At 45.9% G+C, this 21,353-nt stretch overlaps 1 long non-coding RNA gene across 1 annotated transcript; it reads right to left on the reverse strand.

Annotated features, from left to right (window-relative positions):
- Positions 1 to 1,661: 1,661 nt before the first annotated feature.
- LOC126508026 (uncharacterized) lies at positions 1,662 to 21,308 on the reverse strand. Its single transcript, XR_007593702.1, has 3 exons — positions 19,747 to 21,308; positions 13,416 to 13,584; positions 1,662 to 5,108 (listed from the first exon to the last, which is right to left on the reverse strand). It is a non-coding gene; the product is annotated as an uncharacterized lncRNA (long non-coding RNA).
- Between the last annotated feature and the right edge of the window lie 45 nt (positions 21,309 to 21,353).

The following is a 21,353-nucleotide window of genomic DNA, read 5'->3' on the forward strand; positions in this document are numbered from 1 at the left end:
TATTTTAAGCAGTGACTTATTCTTTTAAGCTATGCATTGAGATTTCAGGAACATTTAAAGGGATCTGTTAACTGAGGGGTTCTCCAAGCAGCTCCGTTAACATTTTGCCACGGCGGGGGAGACACCATCTATGCACTGTAAGATATTCCGAGCATCTCTGATATCTGGTTATCAGACATACACAATACCACCACCATCACCAACAACCCACACACATTACACACACACACTCACACAACCACCACCATCACCAACAACCCCCACACATCACACAGACACACACACACATATAACCACCAACATCATTAACAGCCATCACACATTACACACCCACACACCACTGCTACCAGAACACCTTACTACCACCACCACACAGAGATGCCCCACAACTATCAACACACACACACACTACCATCACACACACAGACGCCCCACAACTATCAACACACACACACACACTACCATCACATACACAGACGCCCCACAACTATCAACACATACACATATACACACATATACACATAGATGCCCCACAACTATCAACACACACATACACACACTACCATCACACACACAGAGATGCCGCACAACTATTAACACACACACACTACCATCACACACACAGAGATGCCCCACAACTATCAACACACACACACACTACCATCACACACACAGACGCCCCACAACTATCAACACACACACACACACTACCATCACATACACAGACGCCCCACAACTATCAACACATACACATATACACACATATACACATAGATGCCCCACAACTATCAACACACACATACACACACTACCATCACACACACAGAGATGCCGCACAACTATTAACACACACACACTACCATCACACACACAGAGATGCCCCACAACTATCAACACACACACACACTACCATCACACACACAGACGCCCCACAACTATCAACACACACACACACTACCATCACATACACAGACGCCCCACAACTATCAACACATACACATATACACACATATACACATAGATGCCCCACAACTATCAACACACACATACACACACTACCATCACACACACAAATGCCCCACAACTATCAACACACACACTACCATCACACACACAGAGATGCCGCACAACTATTAACACACACATACACACATATACACACACATACACAAACACATGCACACATATACATACACACATACACACACATGCACACACACATACACACACAGAGATGCCCCACGACTATGAACACATACACACACATATACACACACTACCACCACCACACAGATGCCCCACGACTATCAACACACACACACACTACCATCACACACACACATACACACACACTACCACCACCACACACAGAGATGCCCCACAACTATCAACACACATATACACACACATATATACACTACCACTACCACACAAGATGCCCCACGACTATCAACACATACACACACACACTACCATCACTACCACCTACAGCCCCCACTGCACACATTGCACACACCATACTCCACTGCTATCAGCAGAATACGTCATTATCACCACCATACACAGAGATATCCCACTATCATCAACACACCCACCCACCACCTCCCCACACATAAGTGTGACAACCCAAAACTCTGGTCACCACCAAATGTCACCCATGATTGAGAGCTGCTGCCTAGATTTAATCCATCCTAGCCCTGAGGATGCTAAACATATACATGGCCTAACTTGTACACAACAAACAAGTCCTCTGAAGAAAAGGTGCCCCTCTACGGACCAGTCAGCAATGTGTATACTAATGTTAGTGGGTTGCATTCTAAGATAGGAGCAATTTCCACAAATCTCCAAGAGTGACCCCTAGATGACCCTAAGCAGAAGAGAAGAGGAAATTATTTCAGGCAAATAAACAATGACTTGATCTAGGACTCTGATAAGTCAATATCTAACTAATCAATGGGCAGGCAGTATCAGGGCCATGTGGACTTTTAACCCTTCACCGCCAAACACAGTGTTTGTTAGGTTGCATTAACTGGTGTCATGTTAGCCTGTCCACCTCTGCCTGGAGTGTGCCAGTAAACCCTGTTATTGTAGAAGGGATGTCTAGACAACAAGGGACGTGCTTGCACCTTCTGTGTACTTACAGACATTAGAAGAGCCTTGAGTTAGCCTATGCACACCAACCATGAGGATGTGGACTCCAAAGACGGCCATCCATTCGTGGGAAGGTGACCTGTCACCTTTGAGTGGTGGCAGGAAGAGCGGAATAGCTGCACTGAGGGAGAGAAAAATCTTCTAGAAAGAAAACAATGATGCCAATAGAAGCAACCGACCAAAGAATTTTCTTGGCCAAAAGTGTTGTACTTGATCTTCGATAAAATGGCTGACTCTTTTCCATCTAAAATCAGCATCCATACCCATGTCTACCCATGAGAATGAGGGTCAGCTGTCACACACTCCCCAGCTTGTGCCTTACCTCTCTCTCTGTCTGCTGGGGATTGAATTCAGGGCTTCATGCCATGCTGTCCCCGAACTGCACTCCCAGCTTCTGACTTTTTAAAAATAAGACTTTCCCTATCTTTTTTCCCCTCTTAAGGAACAGAAGATTTTTATACCCCAAAATTAGCCATGGAAGGTGGGAAAGTATCGCTTGAAATCAGAACTTTCTGCAGACTCACCTGAGTGTCCCAGGCTCTGCTTACTGAAGTGCCCCTAACAGGAAAACTCCTCAGTGAGCAGTCCTAGAAGTGACTCAGGGGAAAACCTCAGAATGTTGATTTTGAGACTTTGCCTGGGACCAAGTACAACATCTTTCCAAGGAAATGCTTAGAAGACTCAGGGCAGAACCCAAAATCCAATGCCAGATGTTAGGGGGAAATTTTTTTTAAAGTTGGGTAGCCAAACCCTCTGGGCTGTTTATCCATTACTGTCACGCGGCTTCAGGTTCTTTCCTTTCCACTGTTAGAAGGGAAGTGCAGGTCATTTTGTTTCACCAAGCAGACATGCAAGTGAGGACTTAAGACGGACACTTAAGAGGGACCCCTCTCTCTAGTGGGAGTATTTGGAAATTTCCCAATGAGACTCCACATTGTGGCCTTCCCAAGAAGGTTGTCTGATAATGGGGGTGGGGGTGAGCAGAGGAGCCCCAGCTTCCGAAGAGGGTCCCAGAATGATGGAGAAAGCACCAGCTTAGGCCTGGGGGGATTTCCTGGAACCTTGGTTGATTTTAGGATTCCATGTACTTGTCAAGTGATGTACAAAAGCTGTCGATGAGTCTTGAAGTATTGACAAGGCTTCAGGTTGACCCGAGGTTCTGCCATGGTCAAAAGGAACCAAATTTGCTGAGTTGTTTACGAGGAAGCCGGAGACATCCTATGCCCGCCTTGGTGTATATAAAGTTTTACCAAGGTGGGGTTAGGACAGGAACATTACAGAAAGTGGGGTCCAAGCAGAAAACTCATACTTATTGGTCAGACAAATCTAAAACTCTTGTAGCTAACGCTCACCCCGAAACTCAAGGTGACAGGAAGCAAAGACCTTCACCCCAAACTCCTGTGAGATCACACATTAAGGAAGGTTCCAGTGAGGGAGTGGGATCTCCAGGGAGGAGGAAGGGCCAGCGTGGCTACCTTAGGGAGAGAAGGGAGTCCATCTCATTTCCACCCCAAGTTCACAGAGTGCAGAACCCAGGGAAGAAGTAAAAGCCCCTGAGGAATTTTATCTGTTTGTCCTCTTCCCATTCTTTCTTTTTTTTTTCTCCCTACTTTATTTTTCTTTCTATTTTCAGATTTTTTTTTAAAGTAGGATCTTTTTGTGTAGGGGGGTAGCACTTCTGAGCCAGAGTTTATAAAATACACATCCATTTTAACAGAAAGAAAGTAGAACACCCACCCACCGTTTAAGGCTGGAAGCAGGAAAAACTTAACAAAGCAAAGCTGTTCAGAACTGGCTGGCAGATGGCGCTCGGGGTTTACAATTGAGAGCCTGGCTTCAGAAAACTCGCGCCTGCGCCTGCCTCAGGCAGCACTCTGGGCCCCCTCCCTTCATCTTTTTTCCTAGGAATGTAGCTCCGCTCCAGGCCTAGGAATATATATTTTTTAAGGTTTTTTAGTTTAGCAATTGACATCTGGGGACAAATAACCCCACTTTGGGAACTTTGTGGGCCTTAGGCAGGTCAGAAAGATAAAATACAATGGGATATAGCCCAGCAGCCTCCAGTTTCAGGGCTTTGATCTTTTGATTAACAATGGTGAGCCCTTATTCTGCCAGGAGCCAGTTCTGAGACCCTGCACACATCTTTTTGTCCCTTTAGATCCCAGTTTTCCTCTTCTAGGGAAAAAAGGGGGTGGGGGTGTTTCTGATTTTAGAATTTTTTTTTTAATTCTCTTAAGAGAAGTTTAGAGTAGAGGAGGTTTGCCAGTACCCTAGGCATCGTGCATGCGCACTTTGCCAGTACCCTAGGCATCGTGCATGCGCACTTTGCCAGTACCCTAGGCATCGTGCACGCGCACTTTGCCAGTACCCTTGGCATCACACACCCCCACTTTGCCTGCACCTTTGGCATCGCACACACCCACTTTGCCAGCACCCTAGGCATCGCACATGAGCCTTTGCCAGTACCTTAGGCATCGCACATGCGCCTTTGCCAGTACCCTAGGCATCGCACACGGGAACTTTTCAATGTGTCCCTACCAACATGGCAAATGATGTAGGAAAAACACCTTAGGCCATCTTTTGTCTTTTAACAAATGGCTAATCGTTTCTGGGAACCTCATACCTGGGAACCACTTTGGGTAGCAGCAGAGTTCAGGAGTTCATCCTCTTCCATTAAGTTGAAGGCTAGGAAAGAGATAGACATATGCTTCTAGGAGAAATCCAAGGAGCCTCCACGGAGGAGAGGACGTTTTAGACACTGTGGTCCCTTGTTTCCAAGGATGGTACCTTTGTACTTACCCTGATGCCGCTGCCCTGTTTGCTCCACAAGCCGCTGAGGAAGGCTACGTGGACTTCCCAGGAAGAGGCCACAGGCTTCTCTGCTAGGAACTTACCCCTTCCCCACTAAGGCCAGCCTCGGCACTCCATGCTGGTATGCCACCTCCTCTATTGCTCTTCTAAAACATAACAGTCAGAGGAACAAAATCAAAAGTATTAATGAAGGCAAGCATTTCCCCGACTCTGCCATTCAAATTTTTCTTTAAAACTTTCCTATAACATTCTTCCCTTTTTCCCATTTTGTCTTTTTTTCCTAAAGATTTTAAAAGGCTTTTCTTGACCCTTTACCCCCTCCCCCAGGGCTTCTGATATGTGACCCTCAAGGTGGGCAGCAAGCTATTAACCCCTCCCCAAGAGTTAGAGTAAGGTGAGCAACCCTCCTAGCACCTTCTTTGGGACAGTGGAGTTCCTACCCACCAGAGGTCAGCAAAGAGCTCTGAATAGCTGGGTCGGCTTGCAAATGTAGGAACTGGTAGAATTCTCTAGATCAAATGTAGAAAACCCCAAAAGAAAACAGACCCCCATTTCAAGGGTATCCTTGGGAGGAATGCCATCCTATCTGCGGTCCCCAGGTGCTTAGTTTGAACACCAGTGGAGGCACTCTGTGCTTTGGAAGGAGACATAGGTTTTGATCTGTTGTAATTTGATGGATTTCTTTTGCATGCCCCCCTCAAAACACACAAATCCTTCCCCAGTCAGAGCCCACGATCTCCTAGAGCCCCCTAGGTTCTCTTAGAGGGAGAGAATGCCCTCTTTCTCTTCCCACAGGACTGAAAACCCACACTCCCCACACACACTTGGCCTGGCCCCTTTTCTTTTAGGAGTTATGTTTATTGTTAAAATGGCTTTCTAAGATTACAAGAGTGCCCCCAACCCAGCCCCGCCCCTTATTCTCCTTTGATTTTACTTCTTATCTCTGGCTCCTCCTCCTGATGTGTAGCCTGTGTTTATTAGCCAGGGTTTGCAGGGGTTTTATTTGGCTTCCCCAACCTAAGCACACACCCAGAGGCCAGGTCCCACATTCTGTCACCTTTCCACTGATTCTTGACTTAAGTTAGCCTTTTCACTCCAGTAGGGGAGGGGGTGGGTAAACAGGGATTCCTCTCCCCTCCTCACTTCTCTCTCTCTTTCTCTTTTCCAAGCATTTGAAGTCCCAGGGTCCTTGAGAGGCATTAGTAAGTTAAGACCAACTCCCTCAGACAGTGTACTGTTGCGGGGTGGGAGGGAAGGGGAGAGAGGTACAAAGGAAGAGAAAAAACTAGGCACAGAAATGAAATAAGAAAACCAAAGTTAAGGCAAGGGATAGAAGAAAGAAAATAGGAGAAACACCTTCGCCAAGTTTAGCACTAAACTCCAGATGAAGTCCCTGCTCTGTGGAAACTTCTGGTCTTGGAGGAGATCAGGGTTTCAGTAATAATAGTAGCTGCCCAAGCAGGGGGAGACAGCTGAGAGTGACCTGGAGTTCTACACAGCTGAGGGCTGACTGAGCTTAACCAGGGAGGCTCAGGAGCATGGCTCGATTTTAGGACCCATGTGGGAAAGTGAGGACCAGGAGGCTGTGGATGGAGGCAAGATGGAGCCACCGTGGTCCTCTGAGGTCTGGCCACTAGCTTCTTTCCCAAAAAGGCCCTATTTACTTTCTTCAGAGTCTCTTTGCTGAACCGAAATGATCCTGTTGCGTTTTTAAGTTGTGATTACCCTGCCCCAGCCCCCCCCCACCCCCACCCCACAACCAGCTTTTCCAAGTGTTTCCATGTTTCTTCACTCACTAGGGCTTTTGGTTTATTTTGTTTTAAACAATCTGGCACACCACAAACGTTTTTGTCAAAAGCAGAAAAACAAAACAAAACAACCCACCCTATCTTCATGAGTCCTTTGATTTAATAATTACCCAGAACAAAGCCAGGGCGAACCTAAGGTTAAACGTGAACACTTTGTACATTAAGTATACATTCCAGAAATCAAGGAAATCCTGAGACCTTTACAGGTTGATGGCCTCAAGAATTTGGCTCCAGTTAGGTCCCATATAGGCATTGTTATCTATCTCTTTTCCCCCTTCCTTCCTCCCTTCCGTCCTTTCTTCCACCCCACCACCCCACTTTGAAAAACAACTTTTATTCTCTTGGGGTATCTTCAGTTGAAAAGGGAAGATAATTCTCTCCAGTAAGGAAGAGAAGAGGGGGGGTGAGTTAAGCCAGAGGAGACAGGACAGATTGATGGCTCTGCATTGGGGTCAGGGCACAGTCTGGGAGACACCATAGCCAGACACAAGTCAAGAGAGCACAGCTTCAGCTTCCTGGCTGCAGTGAGAACTCTGTCGGCTGCCTTTCTGTGCCCTGTGCTTTATTCACTGGGTCAAGTTTAAAAACAAACAACAACAAAAACCCTACACAATCCTGCCCCAGTTGGTTGTGCTAGGACCCTATTCTTCTACATTTGGGCCTTTAGACTGAAGCAAAGCCACAGAGAGAAAGGGACTCCAGGCCAGCCTTGCTGAGCTCCTTCTCATGGTTCAGATTCCTCCACCTGGAAAAGTTCTTCATCCTCCCCGGCAAGTGCCAAGAATTAGAAATGTGTTGCTAATTGATTTGAGCCGAATTTGTATTGCTCTGAGACTTAGGAAGATGGCTTGGGGTGGGGGTAGGGGGAGCGTGCAGTCACTGTTCTAAGAGCCAAGAGAAGGAACTCACCAAAAGTACACGCACACAATGAGCCTTCTGTGACATTTTGAAATCACTGGGGGGTAGGGGGTGTCACAGTGGTTCTTTAGGAAGAAAGGAGGAAGATTGGTGGAAAGTGTTGAATGGCAATTTAGCAGAAAATTGACAGGCCTGACGTAGGAAGAGAGTCACTCGAGCATGGTTCCAAATGAGAGCAGCTGTCACAAGCCAGTTCTTCACAGTTTTGACCGTTGGCAGAGCTCAGGTTTACTCATAGGACGATTCTGTTCCCCTTGGCAAAGAGCATGGGAAACCATCTAATGTGCTATCCACATGAGCCCATTTTCCCTCATTGATAAGTTGCCCCCAAATTTCTAGTCAGCTTGTGTGTCAAATGTTGTCTCCTTTTTGCCCCCCCCTAGCAGCCTCACTATGCATGCAGTAGGTGCCCACACGTCCATCACGCCTCGCAAGAGGATGAGTCCTTCCCGGGTCGGTGAGTCTGCCTTGATCGGGCATTTTTATTCATTCATTCATTCAATCAATCATTCAATAGACATACACTGAAGGTTTGATATGTGCCCTTCCCCATTGGGGAAGTCAGACTCTAAGACATGGTTGCTCCCCTTGATGGTCCTGTGGTTAAAAACAGACCCAGGAAGCGGACAATGGTAGGAGATTTCTGGGAAGGCATTCCATGAGAGCAGATACCACTGCTCACAGATGCAGAGCCATAACTAAGCTGCAGACCACCCAGAAGAATCTGTCTTCTTGGGTCAAAATAAACATCTGCATCTAGCCATCCACAGCCCTACCAACCTTCCTCTTTCCATGCCAACCTGAGACTGAGGGTTTCTGTGTGAGCAGTGCTGACTGAAGCTCCCGTGGTCATAGGGTAGACCTTAGCGTTGATAACTCATCTGTCACAGGACCAGAAGAGGTCTTTTAGTAGGAGGTGAAGTCTAGAAAGTCCTAGCCATGCTGAGGGTGTAGGCTTGGGTCCAGAAGGTGCCAGGTCAGGTATGGTACTAAATACTACCTTTAGGTTGCTCTCACTTTCCTTTCCTGCTTGGTACGGACCAAAGTATACCTTTCAGGACTGAAATCCCCTCAAGGAGTGGGCTCTGAATTCTTCCACTCAACCTTAAAATATTCTGTCTGTGTTAAGGACAGCTATTTAGCTGGTAGGATGGGGAGAAGTTTATGATTTGTAACCAGAGGTCTTGATATACTCTAGAGTATTTTCATACTGGGCACAGCCCTCTGCCCTCCACCTTAGCCCTAGTCCTCCATCTTAGATCCTGGACAGCCCTCCATCTTAGCCCTAGTCCTCCATCTTAGATCCTGGCCAGCCCTCCATCTTAGAGTCTGGACTTAAGGCCTCTTTTACCTGGTCCCTAAATCCGATAGAAAGTCTGTATTCAAATACTATCATTAATTCTGTAGAATGAAAAATATCTAGAATTTGTTTTAAGCTTTCCATTCACAAACACTTATAGGCTACCTATATATTTCCCTTGGAATAGTAAATCTTAATCTCTAAGTCTCTGATGTTCAGTCTAGGTGGGTTCCATATATACATATATGCATCGTTAAAACATACATACATGCATGCATATAGGCTTTTCTCTGGAAATACGCGATTTCTTTCAGATGACTGAACTGAAAGAATTCTTTAATGAGCTTTCTATAATAAGCAAAACTCAGGTTTATAGAATTCTGAACTTTGATTTTTCAAATCTCCACCCTTCAAAGGGGACTGAAACGGGGTTGCCTGGATTTCTCCTTCCCTACACAGGGATGAGCTCAGAGTGAGTCTGAGAGGTGGGGATTTGGCCCAGGCCTCCTTACAGGCCTGCAGGTGGCTGTGTTCTGTTCAGCTAATCCCATTAGCTGCCAAAGGCTTATAAGGTTACTGTTTAGGGACATTTGCATTTTAATAAAGAGTTCTGTGAGGCCAAAAATGAGGAAAGAGTCACATTTTAAATAATGAAGCCCCTAGCAATAGGCAGGGACGCAGAGGGGGACAGGGAAGGCAATTTGGGCCATCATTGCCCATTTTTCTCACTCCCATTCTTCCCTGCTCAGGACTGTGCTGGCCCTGCAACTACCAGTGGAGCAAGCAGTTTTTTCCCCATCTCCTGTGATTCCAGAATGTGGATGGTGCACTGGTAGCGTAGTCACTTTGCTTCCTTTGAACAGGGAGTGGAAGGTGCGGGGCATAGAGACAGGAACAAGAAAGGAAGTCTGGCTAGTAAACAAGCCACAAACAGCCTCGTTGTTGACACGCTTCATGAATGGCTATGTGGTTACAGCCTGAACAACCCCGTGCTTAGTGGCACAAGCTGATTGCACACCTTAGCCTGGAGTCACTCGGAGCTATATTGACAAATAATGATTTAACCGAAGGAGTCATGGATAGACATCCTGACTTGCCAGATACGAGCATACCCTCTAGAAACCCAGAAGCCGGCCAATTAAGCTCTCTGTGTAACAGGCCTTTCTGAGATATATATTTAGGAAAAGGAAATTATGCAAATTGTGAAAGCTCCTGACATGTGAGTCTCTGTAAAGAGTAAATATTTGAAGGTAGGATGGACATTAGGAATCCCACCCATAGTGTGCATTTGAATATATGTCCACTTGTAGCAGCTGAGAGAGCTGAGCATCCCTTAGGTTTTATTATTATTATTATTTATAATGTCACCTACCTGCAATGTGCCTTGCTTGAAGCTCTGTAATGGTTAATAGGACAAGAATAACAATGTCACAGGATGAGGCGTTACTGCACAAAGACCCTTCTCGGTGTCACAGCACATAGAAATGACCCTCCCTGCAACTGGGTGACACTCAGCTGGAAACAATGTTTTTAATTATGTGTATAAGTTACACCTTTATTGCGAGCCTGCGGCAGGAAGGCTGGCAACGACAGCAACACACACACACACACACACACACAGTGCTTTCCCTTCGAGCATTAAAGGCGTTAGGATTTTATCTTCCCTGATCGAACTTATACACTTCCTCTTAAAAAGCTTCCTCTTGCCCCTTAGCTAAGTCAACAGGGAAAATGGCTTCTGTGTTTTGTTAAATTGTGGACCCTGATGATGACAGGGATGCAGAGCCAGAGGAGGCTGTAGATATGGTCCGCTCCCCGCTTCGAAGCAGACACAGTCTGGTTCAAAATATGGATTTTTCTCCCCACCCTCGCAAGGCTAGGATTTTACTTAGAACTCTCAACTACCAGCTAAAATTTCCATCACTAAAGGGGCTGATTTCAGGCAGAGAAAGGGCCACTTTAGCAAATGACAGAAAGGAAGAATCCTGAGGAGTCTTAACTACAGCAGAAAAAAAAAATCAGCCATGCCATTTCCCTGACAGCTTTTTAATCATGGTGAAAGAACAAGATGTTTTCAGGGTTTTTTTTTTTTTTTTTTTTCAGAGTAGTCCTGTGTTAGGGGAAAGGAAGAGACCTCTGAAATGGACAGGGGCTGCTGGAGTTTGGGGAGCAGGCAGTTGTCACCTCTGAGTGATGAGAGAATCTTAGCCCCTCCCTGCAGGCCACGTTCCTCCAGCCATGTCTTCATCTTGCTTTATTCTACCAGGAGGACTGTGAAAGGGAAGCCGAGCCAATCACCTGCTAGCTGCTGGCTTCTCTCTTTCCCTCTGTAGGGTGAGAGGAGATTTAACCCTCAAGCTGGTCCACCTGGCTGGTTCTTAGCTCCGGTGGCCAGAAGGCTTTTCAAGTGGTCTGCCACACACACTCTGTTGAAAATTATGCTTTCTTTAAGGTCGGTGTCTAGGTCAGATGTGCCATGCCAGGGGACTTAGAACTGGAGGGACACAGAGCCAGCAGGCCCAAACACAGGAACCCCTGCAGCAAAGGCCGTGTCGCAGGGCTGGGAAGCATCAGGGACCAAGATGTTGAGCCTGTGTTCAGGTCAAGCAAGAATCAGGAAGGTCTGAGTCTCCCATCCCATCTCTGGCCTTATCGCTAATCCTCCCTTGATCTCAAGCAAAGGAACTTACTCGGCTTGCTCGAAGCTCCCAAAAGCATTCTGGCATGGGCCAGAAGGGAAATGAAAGCATTCCAAATGCTTTCTTAGAGATGGAAAGAGCTTGACTTCTGGGGATGGGCAAGAGAAAAAGGAGTAAAATGCATACATCCAAGGTTAGCTGTGAGATTCCCTGGGGGTGAAAGCAGAAGCACACACGCACACGCACACACAAGCAGACATGCAAGGTGCCACCGTTTTCACTGCCTCTCTACCGCGTTAGGGCTCGCTTGTGGTGTGGAACATAAATGCAGGCTGCTTGAGAGGGAGCGAGCAGAAGACAGGGTCTGAGCTCTCATCTCCTCTGTCTGTGTAGTCACCACACACACAGTGTCTGCTAGAAGTGATGTCGTTTTTGAGACGGACCCCGGCGGTCTTGGATGGAGCACGGACAGCTACCCTCCATTCCCCACCCGACTCCAGGATACACACTACCCGAGCAGTTTAGGACCCCCCTCCCAAGCCCAGACGCTGGTAATTTTGATGATTATTAGCCGGCTAGCCGGCAGCTGACGACAAACCAGCCGGACTTAGGGCTTTGTGGTAGGTGAATTAGCAGCATTCACAGAGAAAACCACTTTGTTTTCTACACTCAGAGGATTAAGGAGCAGACTGCCACATCTGCAGCCTCCTCTGGGAGGGGGGTGGGGGGTCTTGGGCTGGTAAGGTGCATGGCAAAAGGCAAAGCCTGCTCCAGCCAGAGCAACTGCAGCCTCCTAGCTGCGCCAAGTCCAGGCAGGGATTTGTTCTTGATGCTGTGCAGGGCGATTCTGCCTGCAGCAGAGATACGGGAATGGCAATCTCTGATTTTAGTGAGTCCACGCTGGGGAAAACACTTGAAAATATAATAGGTAGACCCTGTTTTGTTTTGTTTCTCCCTTTCCTATTTGGGGAGCCAGGAGAAAGACGACAAGGGCAGCACCCCAATTTATCTTTCTGCCTGCTTAGATATTTCATCTGAGAATGTTTATAATTTGGAGGAGAAAATAAAATCCCAAACACCTCAGATAGAGAAAGGTACCCAACTTAGGGGGCAGAAAAAGCCTGCCAGACGGTGGCATTTTCAGTGTTAGAATAAGGAAAGTATTAGAGAATTTTGTCCCCTTGTAACAATAAGCAGGCACTTTGGAAAAAGAAAACATGGAGGTTTTTTAGAAACACGAGGTCATGGGATCCTAATGATGCCTGAAGGACTGGTCTCATTCCTCATGTCAGAATTAATTTTGGCAGAGATTAGATGGTTCTTCATTTACATTTAATAGAGCGCTGGAATAAAGGAGAGCTGCTAGCCTTATTCTGGCTGCAGCTTCACCAAACCGCCGCGGGTAAAACAGCCTCAGCGCTGCCCTTTCTTTCATCTCTGGAGCTTTGCTGCAGTGAATTTTGTCATTCGGCAGAACCTAAAAACCCAGGTTTTCCTTGATAGAAATATGTAGCACTTGCTGCTTCCCCTATAGCCTTCTATTGACCATTCCTGTCCTGTTCTTGTGGCCTTTCTGACTTGAGTTTTTGCCTTCAACCAATCTGGTTGAAAGTTCAATTGTGAAAAACGTCTGGATGTTTTATCCAGGCACAATCAATTCGCCTGAATATTTGCACCGATCAGCCACTACCAGCCCCATGTCACCCCCCACAAAGCCCACGTGCTGGGAAGGAAGCAATTTTTAGGAAACATATCTGACCATGAAGGGAGCCGAGGAAGGGTGCTTACACATGAACAAGATGTGGGAGGTCTCTTGCCTTCTCTGTGATAGCCATTTGAAGACTGCTGCAGAGAGAAGGTGGGGATGAGGAAGCAGGCTGGTCCCTGCAGGCAGGTGGGCAGGGAGAGCTGTATCCGCCAGGCTCACAGCAATAAGAGGGTCTGTGCCTGCAGCCATCTTAGAACATAGAGGAGGCAAAAGAAAGCAGTTAGCCTTTGCTTTGTCTTAGGTAATAGCCAGCTCGATCTAGTAAAAAAAAAAACCACAATGAGAAGGATTTTTATCACAAAAGAAAAATGTCTATAATTTTAGTATGGGACAAATAACTCCCCTCCCCTATTTTTTATCTCGCAGTCACCAAAACTGAGATGAGATCATCAGTTCTCTCCTCCTCTCATCTACATGGGCAATTTAGGCGGTCTGTGCCGGCAGTCTGTGCCGGCAGCCCCCCTCCTGTTTTATCAGTGCGGTAACAAGAGAAGCAGGTGGGAGAGGAGAAGGGTGGTGGCAGGCGGCTGCCTTTGTGTTTGGTCTAGTTCTGCTTGCAAACACCTCAGCCGAAGGGAGAATGCAAGCATCACCCCCCAGACACCACTCCTGGTCCATCTTCCTCATGTTCCTTTTGGGTAACAGGCCGGGTAGAACCAGATGTCTAGATTCCAGCTTTGATCCTTTATTTGTATTTAACAACCACAGCCCTTTGAACTTATGCTTTTAGCAGTTTTCTACATACTAAGTTTTGAGTGGAAAATTGAAAGGGTCAGCAGCTGATGGCTGAGATTTTTCAGTAACCCCGTGAAGCAGAGATCTCAGGCTTCTAATAAGGAGTCTTTGCAAATCAAAGCCTCCTTGCTGAAAGCAAGCAAGTGGTCGCTGGCAGCTTTCACAGAACTGGCAAGGTACCTGGGCAAAGGCTAAGCAAGACTCCACAGATAGAAATCTCTGTGATTTTGTTTGTCCCCGAGCTTTTCAGGGAGAGCTGTATCCGCCAGGCTCACAGCAATAAGAGAGTCAGCTTTTCAGGCTGCTTCCAGTTAGCTTGCTTGTTCTCTCCTCTTCTTGTCTTCCTTCCTTTTTCCGTCTAGCCTCTCTACCTCCCACCCAGGCACACGCCCTTAGTTTCCTCATTTGAGAAGACTCTTGTCCCTAGTTTTTCTTGTCATGGCCTCTTGTATATCCATATCTCTCTTTGCCATCTGCACCTCTCAACCAATTCTAGTAGATATGAAATTTTTACAAAGTCGAGGGAGCAATATTTAATACATTTAAGAACAGAGAAAGCAGATGAAATATGAAGATATGGTTGTAAATCATAGTATTAAGCTTGCCGACGGGGATCTTAGTCATCTATGTTTTTGTTTTTACCTTTAATCTATCTCTTTGATAGAAATTTAATTACAAAGATTATTTATGAAAGTCATTTTTTTTCAAGGTGACAATTACTTGAAATGACTGTTTCAGGAACTTTCTAGATGCTTGAATTTAATAGCTAGTTCTCAGACTTTGGTGTGCCTTAAACTGCCAGAAGTCTACAGTTGGGTTTTCAATCAAACTCACTATATGTTGTACCCATCTTGACCAAAGACGGTCCAGGGCCTTCACTCTACGTGAAGATGGCCAATGCAGGAATACTACTTGGTCTTCTTGACTCATCAAACGTGCCCTCATCTTCTTGTGCCTGGCTCAGGTTGCCTCTCACCCGGTTTGGTCTACTGTCCCTCTTACTACCCCTTCTATTGTTAAGGTCATCACACAACCCAGTCACTGCAGCCTAGTGAGGAACGCAGATCTAATGAGCCTGCTGCACTGGATGCTAGCTTTGTGCCACCTCCTCTAGCAATACCAATTATGGTGACATTTGCTCCAGGCACCGAAAGTGTCCCTCAGCTGAGCCTCGGGGAAGTTGCTTCCTCCTACAGAGGAGGGGCGTCTCTGCTTTCTGGTTCTGTGGTCAGGGAAGCCCTGCTCTATCCTCCCCCAAGGCTGACATTGTTGTTGAAATGTTGAAGACCAGGAACACATGCTCTGCTGTGCCTTTGGCTAGAGGCTTTTTCTTGGCTGGCTGTAATGTTGGCATTAGTTAATTGAGGGAAAATCTGAGTTAGGGCTTGCGATTCTATGCAAGCTGGGCATGTGGTGGGCACACCTGTCACTGAAGCCAGTGTCCACCGACAGCCCCAAATGTCAGAGATGTAGCATTCTTTCAGCATTAGCTAGCAGTTTACTGTTCCTTAGGAAAATAAACCATTCCATGGTGGCATTGCTCACCTGCTAACCCTTACGGGGATTCTTTGGAATTTGTTTGGCAAATAGAGACAATATTTCCTTTTTAGTTCCATCTTCTATAAGCTTCTTTGGTTTTTAAGGTAGAGTCTCACTCTGTAACTTAGCTGGCCTTTCAGTCATGGCAATCCTCCTGCCTCCTATGCCAGCTTCCAGGGTGCTGGGGTTTCAGGTGTGAGCCACCAAAACTCTTAAAAGGTCATTTCTTACACAGTGGATAGCAGGGCTCCAGTATAGCCCTCTCTCAGCCCCTTTGTAGCTGCAGCTGGAGGCTTCCAGGGGACAAAGTTCAGATTTTCCTTTCACTCGCACCTTCACCAACAGAACACAGATGCTTCTTTCAACAGCTGGGGGGTTTCCAGTTCCTTCTGTCCATGGACCTTTAAACCAGCCTGGCATCCTCAGAAATTCTTAATGTGTCTTATCATTTATGTAAATATTCTCCAAAAGCAACACACATTTTCAATGATGTAGCCCCAGTAGCTGGATCTTTCAAACTGGCTCTTAGTAAATGCATTGGCCGTCTATAATTAATACAAGTACCGGAAATCATCTGAAGAAATGGACTATATTTAGCTTTTAAAAGCAGTCTGCTTTGTATTCTTTGTAAGGTCAGCAACATTCTTTCAATTTGGGGGTGTAATCAGCATAAAAGGAGTCGTAATCTGAGAAGGTAGTAGAGACTAAAGCAAGGGACAGTGAACTTCTCCAGCACCGAGTGGTATGCAGAGATCCCTGGATAGGAGTACTGTGGGGATACCCGAGGTCTCTAGCTCATGAAACACAGCCTTTCATCCAATCACCAGGCTAGTTACAAATGCCCAAAACTGTCTGGCTACAGACTTTTCTCCAGTTCGGCACTTTGAGAGCTAGGCAGAGACCTCAGAAAGCCACAGTGCCATCTGGGCTCTGCTGATGTTGAGGGCAAGCAAACACCGAGTCGTGAGTCCAAGTAGGGGGCAGACAGCAACTCCTGCACAGCTCCCTTCCTTGTGGCCTTCCTCCACTGGAGAGGCTATGTATTCTACGGCCTGGGGGAAATAGGTGGAGCTAAGTAATAATTATACATTTTCCAATTTCAACATGTGTGAGCAAACACAAAAGATGAAAAGGTGCCTGCACCTCTAGGCGAATTAAACATGCGATTGGTTATGTCACATTGATAACTTAATTTGGGGCTTCCTACCAGCAGATAAAGAGAGAGCTCTGGAAAGTGAAGGACCCCTGGATCCCCATCTGGATCTCAGCTCACCCAAAGTAGGGCTAGTCAAGTCATTGCACTATTTGAAAATACATTTTGGTCAGTAAAAACCAAAGAGGTAAATGTATACCCAAAAAGTAACATTCTGCTACTTTATATAAATAAATAAATAAATAAATATGCCTACTCAGGCAGGTTTTTAACTACCCTACTTCTTACGATGGGATTAATAAAGAATTAAATGCAAGGGAGTTAAAATTCGACAGAATCAGAAAATAATTAAAATGTAAAAGTTTGGGGGGGGTATTTTTGTGTGTTTTGTTGACATGGTGTTACTCTGTAGCCCAGGCTAGCCTCAAACTCAAAGAACTCATCTTGCCTCAATTTCCAAAGTTGTAGGATTAGAGTCTTGAGTTGCTACATCCAACTTAATAAACTTATCTTAGCCGAGGAAATTTTATTTTAGCTGAGAGTTTAAAACCCCTCTTCTCCACCTAAGTCCTATTTCCAGTTGCACCTACTGGGTGTTTTGCTACCTCACTGTGTGCTCAGATGTCAGCATCTTGTCAACAAGTGCACAGTCAGCGGGAGAGTAGTCTGTGTGTAACTAGTCTCGGGCGTGGCTCCATCTTCAAGGGTCCAGTTAAACATTCTAAGTTACAGGTCAACCCACCCATCCCCTTAGCCCTCATGCAGCTTTCCACAAAGCTAGCGAGGGATGTTTTATGTTAGGGAAATTCACTTTCCTGCTGTTGTTGGAGAGAACCCTTTGGTATTCTTTTATGCAGTCCCAGTCTGCCAGGCTGCCTCATTGTTACCCTGCTGATGCTGATGTGCACCGAGGAAATGGGGCTGAGGGAAGAGAGCTCCCACAATCTCCTTCTGGTCCCCTTTTACAAACCGTGGGGAGGTAGTGAGGAGGCACTGATGACCTTGGGGATTGGGCTTCTGTGGCAGACCATGAAGTTCCTCTTGCAGGTGGCATTTGCCTATCTGGGTCACTGGTGGTCCATGAAGGCTATAGAAAGTCCCAGTTGTCCTCTTATTCTCAGCTATGGTTTTAAACACACGCTGTCATCAGAACCATTGGGTCCCAACACATTGGTCAGGGCGCCTCTCCATTTGGTTGGAATTAGAGTGAGATTCTACTCTAAGTTAAAGATACACTATTTGAGGAGTAGCTGGTAGATATTAAAGAGGACAGTTTTCAAAGGTTCATCCATGTCTTAGAATTTCTGAGATGACAATAACACATCATGTTTAATACAGAATATAAGTTTGGAGTTACTTTGCAATTGAAATACTAACCAGTGCATATGACAAGAAAAAAAAATGCCATACGTGGTCATGACATTGGATGTTTAAGAACCTTTAGGTCCTAGTATCAAAGCCTTCTAGTAGAGATTAGTCAGGCCTGGGAAATACTTCTTACAATACCCGCTTTCAGCTCCAATATGGCCAAGACTTCAAGTAATGTTTATCTACAACAACGGCTCTACTCATCTGTCTAATAAAGTGCAGAGTGTGCTTTGAAGACAGAATGCACCACTAAGTACTATTATTGAAACCTTACAGCCAAAGTTTCTGTTTCAGTGGAAGCCTATTTATTGTATCCTGGGCTATTAAAATAATATTATAATTGTATTTTCGCTAGACTCTTGGAAAATAGCTTACAATGACCCCACCTAATGAAAGGCCCGGGAGAACAGTCTTGTCCAAAAACTCAGTCACATTATTAAGTAATAACAATACTTAGGAGGTTCTGAGCTATGGCAATGTGGTCACTTTTGAAAGCAGAGGTGGCGCTCTCGCTCAGAAAGGAGGCTGCAGCAGGACTCAGGGACACAAACTCCCATCTATAAATAAAAAGCTTTCAAAGCCACAAAACTAAATCCCAAATTCATCCAAAGAAGAGTTTCTAAAACAGTCTGTGAGGTATGTGGTCAAGCTATGTGTTAGGGGACCCATGCTTCAGGTCAGAGTGTGTTACTATCTCAACTTGCAGGCTTCGGCATGAAGTAAGTCACCTGGGTCAGGGAGGAACCTGTATATTCTCTGAGTTTATGGTCTCACTCAGGATTAAGGTTTTTAGAATGTCCATGTGTCCCTGAATTTGATGAAGACACTTTTCACTGGAGAACCTTCTGTGCAGAGTGTCCAGAGAATTACGTTAATTCATTGTTTCACTTTTAAAGACTGAACCTTAGGCTTTAAAAGAGTGTAAAACTGCAGGGTAATCTATTAAAGTCAATTGCTAACTCATAAGTCCTACATTGTAAGATCCAACTCTGGAAGACTTTTGAAAAGCAAATCCTATACATAACTCTGAGGGTTTGGTAGGTCGATGCTAGGCCAAAGCCATAGATGGTGTCAGCTCAGCATACCAATTAAACAAAATCTCTCCTTTCACTTGGTGTCAAGTGAAAACAGACAACCAAGCAGACCACAGACCAGCTTGTGTTTCTGAGCTCTTGGGGCCACTGCTTACCTGTAAACCCGTGGTTCCACCTGCTGCCGTTTATTTACAAAGCCAATGCTTTATTTATGAATCCCTGGTTAGTCATAATAACATAGAGGCAAAACTTAACAGTTATTTTTTTTTTTCAAGAATGGCTAAGTTAGGAGTTGAATGGAGGAAGCCCTGACCTTGTGTTACATGTTTCTAGGACAATGGTCCCAATTGTGCCTTGCCTACAACATGTGTCACTGTGTGCCATCAGACAGGTCACTCTTTTTAAAGACTGGGTGTGATATTTATCTACTCAGAGAAGGCCCAGAAACTCTTCATACACTCGCTGTAGGATGTAGTTATTGTATAGGCATGGAGGTTGTGCTGGCTACTATTTACCTCTTACCTTTTAAAAACAATGTGTCTGTGCTTCTACACACTGGAAGCAGGAAGGAAGAGGCTTTTGTACAACTGGAGCGGAACAGAAATTTCTGGCCAGGTCCGCTGTCTTCTAAGTCTTTAATTTCACAAATGACAGATAAATCAAATTCAACCAAGAAGTTTTTGTTGAAGAGGTAAAAGGTAGTCCCTGTCTTCAGGTCACCACTTACAGGGCTGGCCAATACCTGGGAACTCAGAGTTTCCGTGAAGCCCAGCAGAACAGCAGTTAAGTCTTTTTCATCCACTCTGGTTAGATTTAAAAAAAAAAAAAAAAAGTAAGAAAGAAAGAAAAAAGAAAAAATCATCAACCTGGGCAGTAGTTCCTTTGAGTTTTTCATACTTCTTTAAGCGTATGTTTGTATGGACCAGAGGCCTTAATCAGTCGTGGATAAAAACTTAACTTCTGAGGAGACATAGTCGGAGCCTGGGCAACAGTGCAGCAACTTAGGGCCTATTTGTTAGGTTTAGCTTCCTGCTCGTAATTCCAAGAGATCTTTGGTTGCGTAGAATCACTTTCTGGTGTTCTTTCAAATCCGTTTGAAAAAAAAAATCACTAAAAATAGAGCGTAGCATGGAGGCAGAGGTGTACCAGCAGGGACCAAGAAAAAGCAGCAGGCTGTGCCTTCTATGTCACACCCTTTCTGAGTTTGAGTTGGACAAACTTTCGGGCAGGAAAACCCGAAAACTCGGAGTGGTCAACTTTGTTTTCTACTTTCAAAGATAGAACTGTCCAGAATAATTTAAAACATTCACCCCCGCCCCTTGAGGACCTGGGGTGGGTGTGCTGCATTCAGAGTAGAGTTTCTGTTTCCTTCTTCCCAGGGTCCCAAGTTTTGCAAGCTATGTTCAAAAGCGAAAGGAAGGCAACGTAGGAAGAGAGTTTGTGATTACCCGGCAGTTCTGGGATTAATTGACACCTTGTCCCATTCCGGGAAGGTGCCATGTCTTAGTCTGACCATTGGCTCTGTCCGGGCACCTGGGCACAAAGTGGCTGTGTGCCAGTTATTGAATGAATGAATTAATTACATCCAAGTAGACCCGGTGGCAGACCCCAGCACCCGAGGAAGGTTTCTCCAAACTTAATGTCCCTGCCCTTTCACTTAGCCAGTGCTGTCTACCATGTCGTAGCTGGGGGGCCAGGGAGCAGGGCAGAACACTTGTGAGTTTTGAAACAATTCTCCAAAAAGTTCGTGTTCAGTAAAGTACTTTTTCCCTTTTTTCTAGAGCCCCGCATGGCGCCCGAGCCAGGCCATTCCTCTCCCACCTAGGAGGACTCCGCGTGTCCTACTGCCATCCATCTCCATGGCTCTTCTCTTCGGCTGTCACCTCGCCTGCGGATTGCCGCCTGCTTCTTCTAGCCATACTATCCGCCGTTCACTGACATAATACTGCTCGTGAGGAGATCCGAACCCCGTGTGGGGCATCGCGACTAATTAGCTCGGCGCCATCTGCCCAAGCGGGCACGCGCGGCAGGGTGGGAGGGGTGGGCCTCCGTCGCTGCGTGCACTATCTGGGAAGCTGAGGTAAGAAGGCGCATAGCATGGGTAAGCGGTGTCGTCGTCGTCGCATACT

The sequence above is a fragment of the Alexandromys fortis genome, unplaced genomic scaffold (assembly GCF_014885135.2).
Source record: "Alexandromys fortis isolate MF-2015 unplaced genomic scaffold, M_Fortis_MF-2015_v1.1 scaffold_81, whole genome shotgun sequence".
NCBI lineage: Eukaryota > Metazoa > Chordata > Mammalia > Rodentia > Cricetidae > Alexandromys > Alexandromys fortis.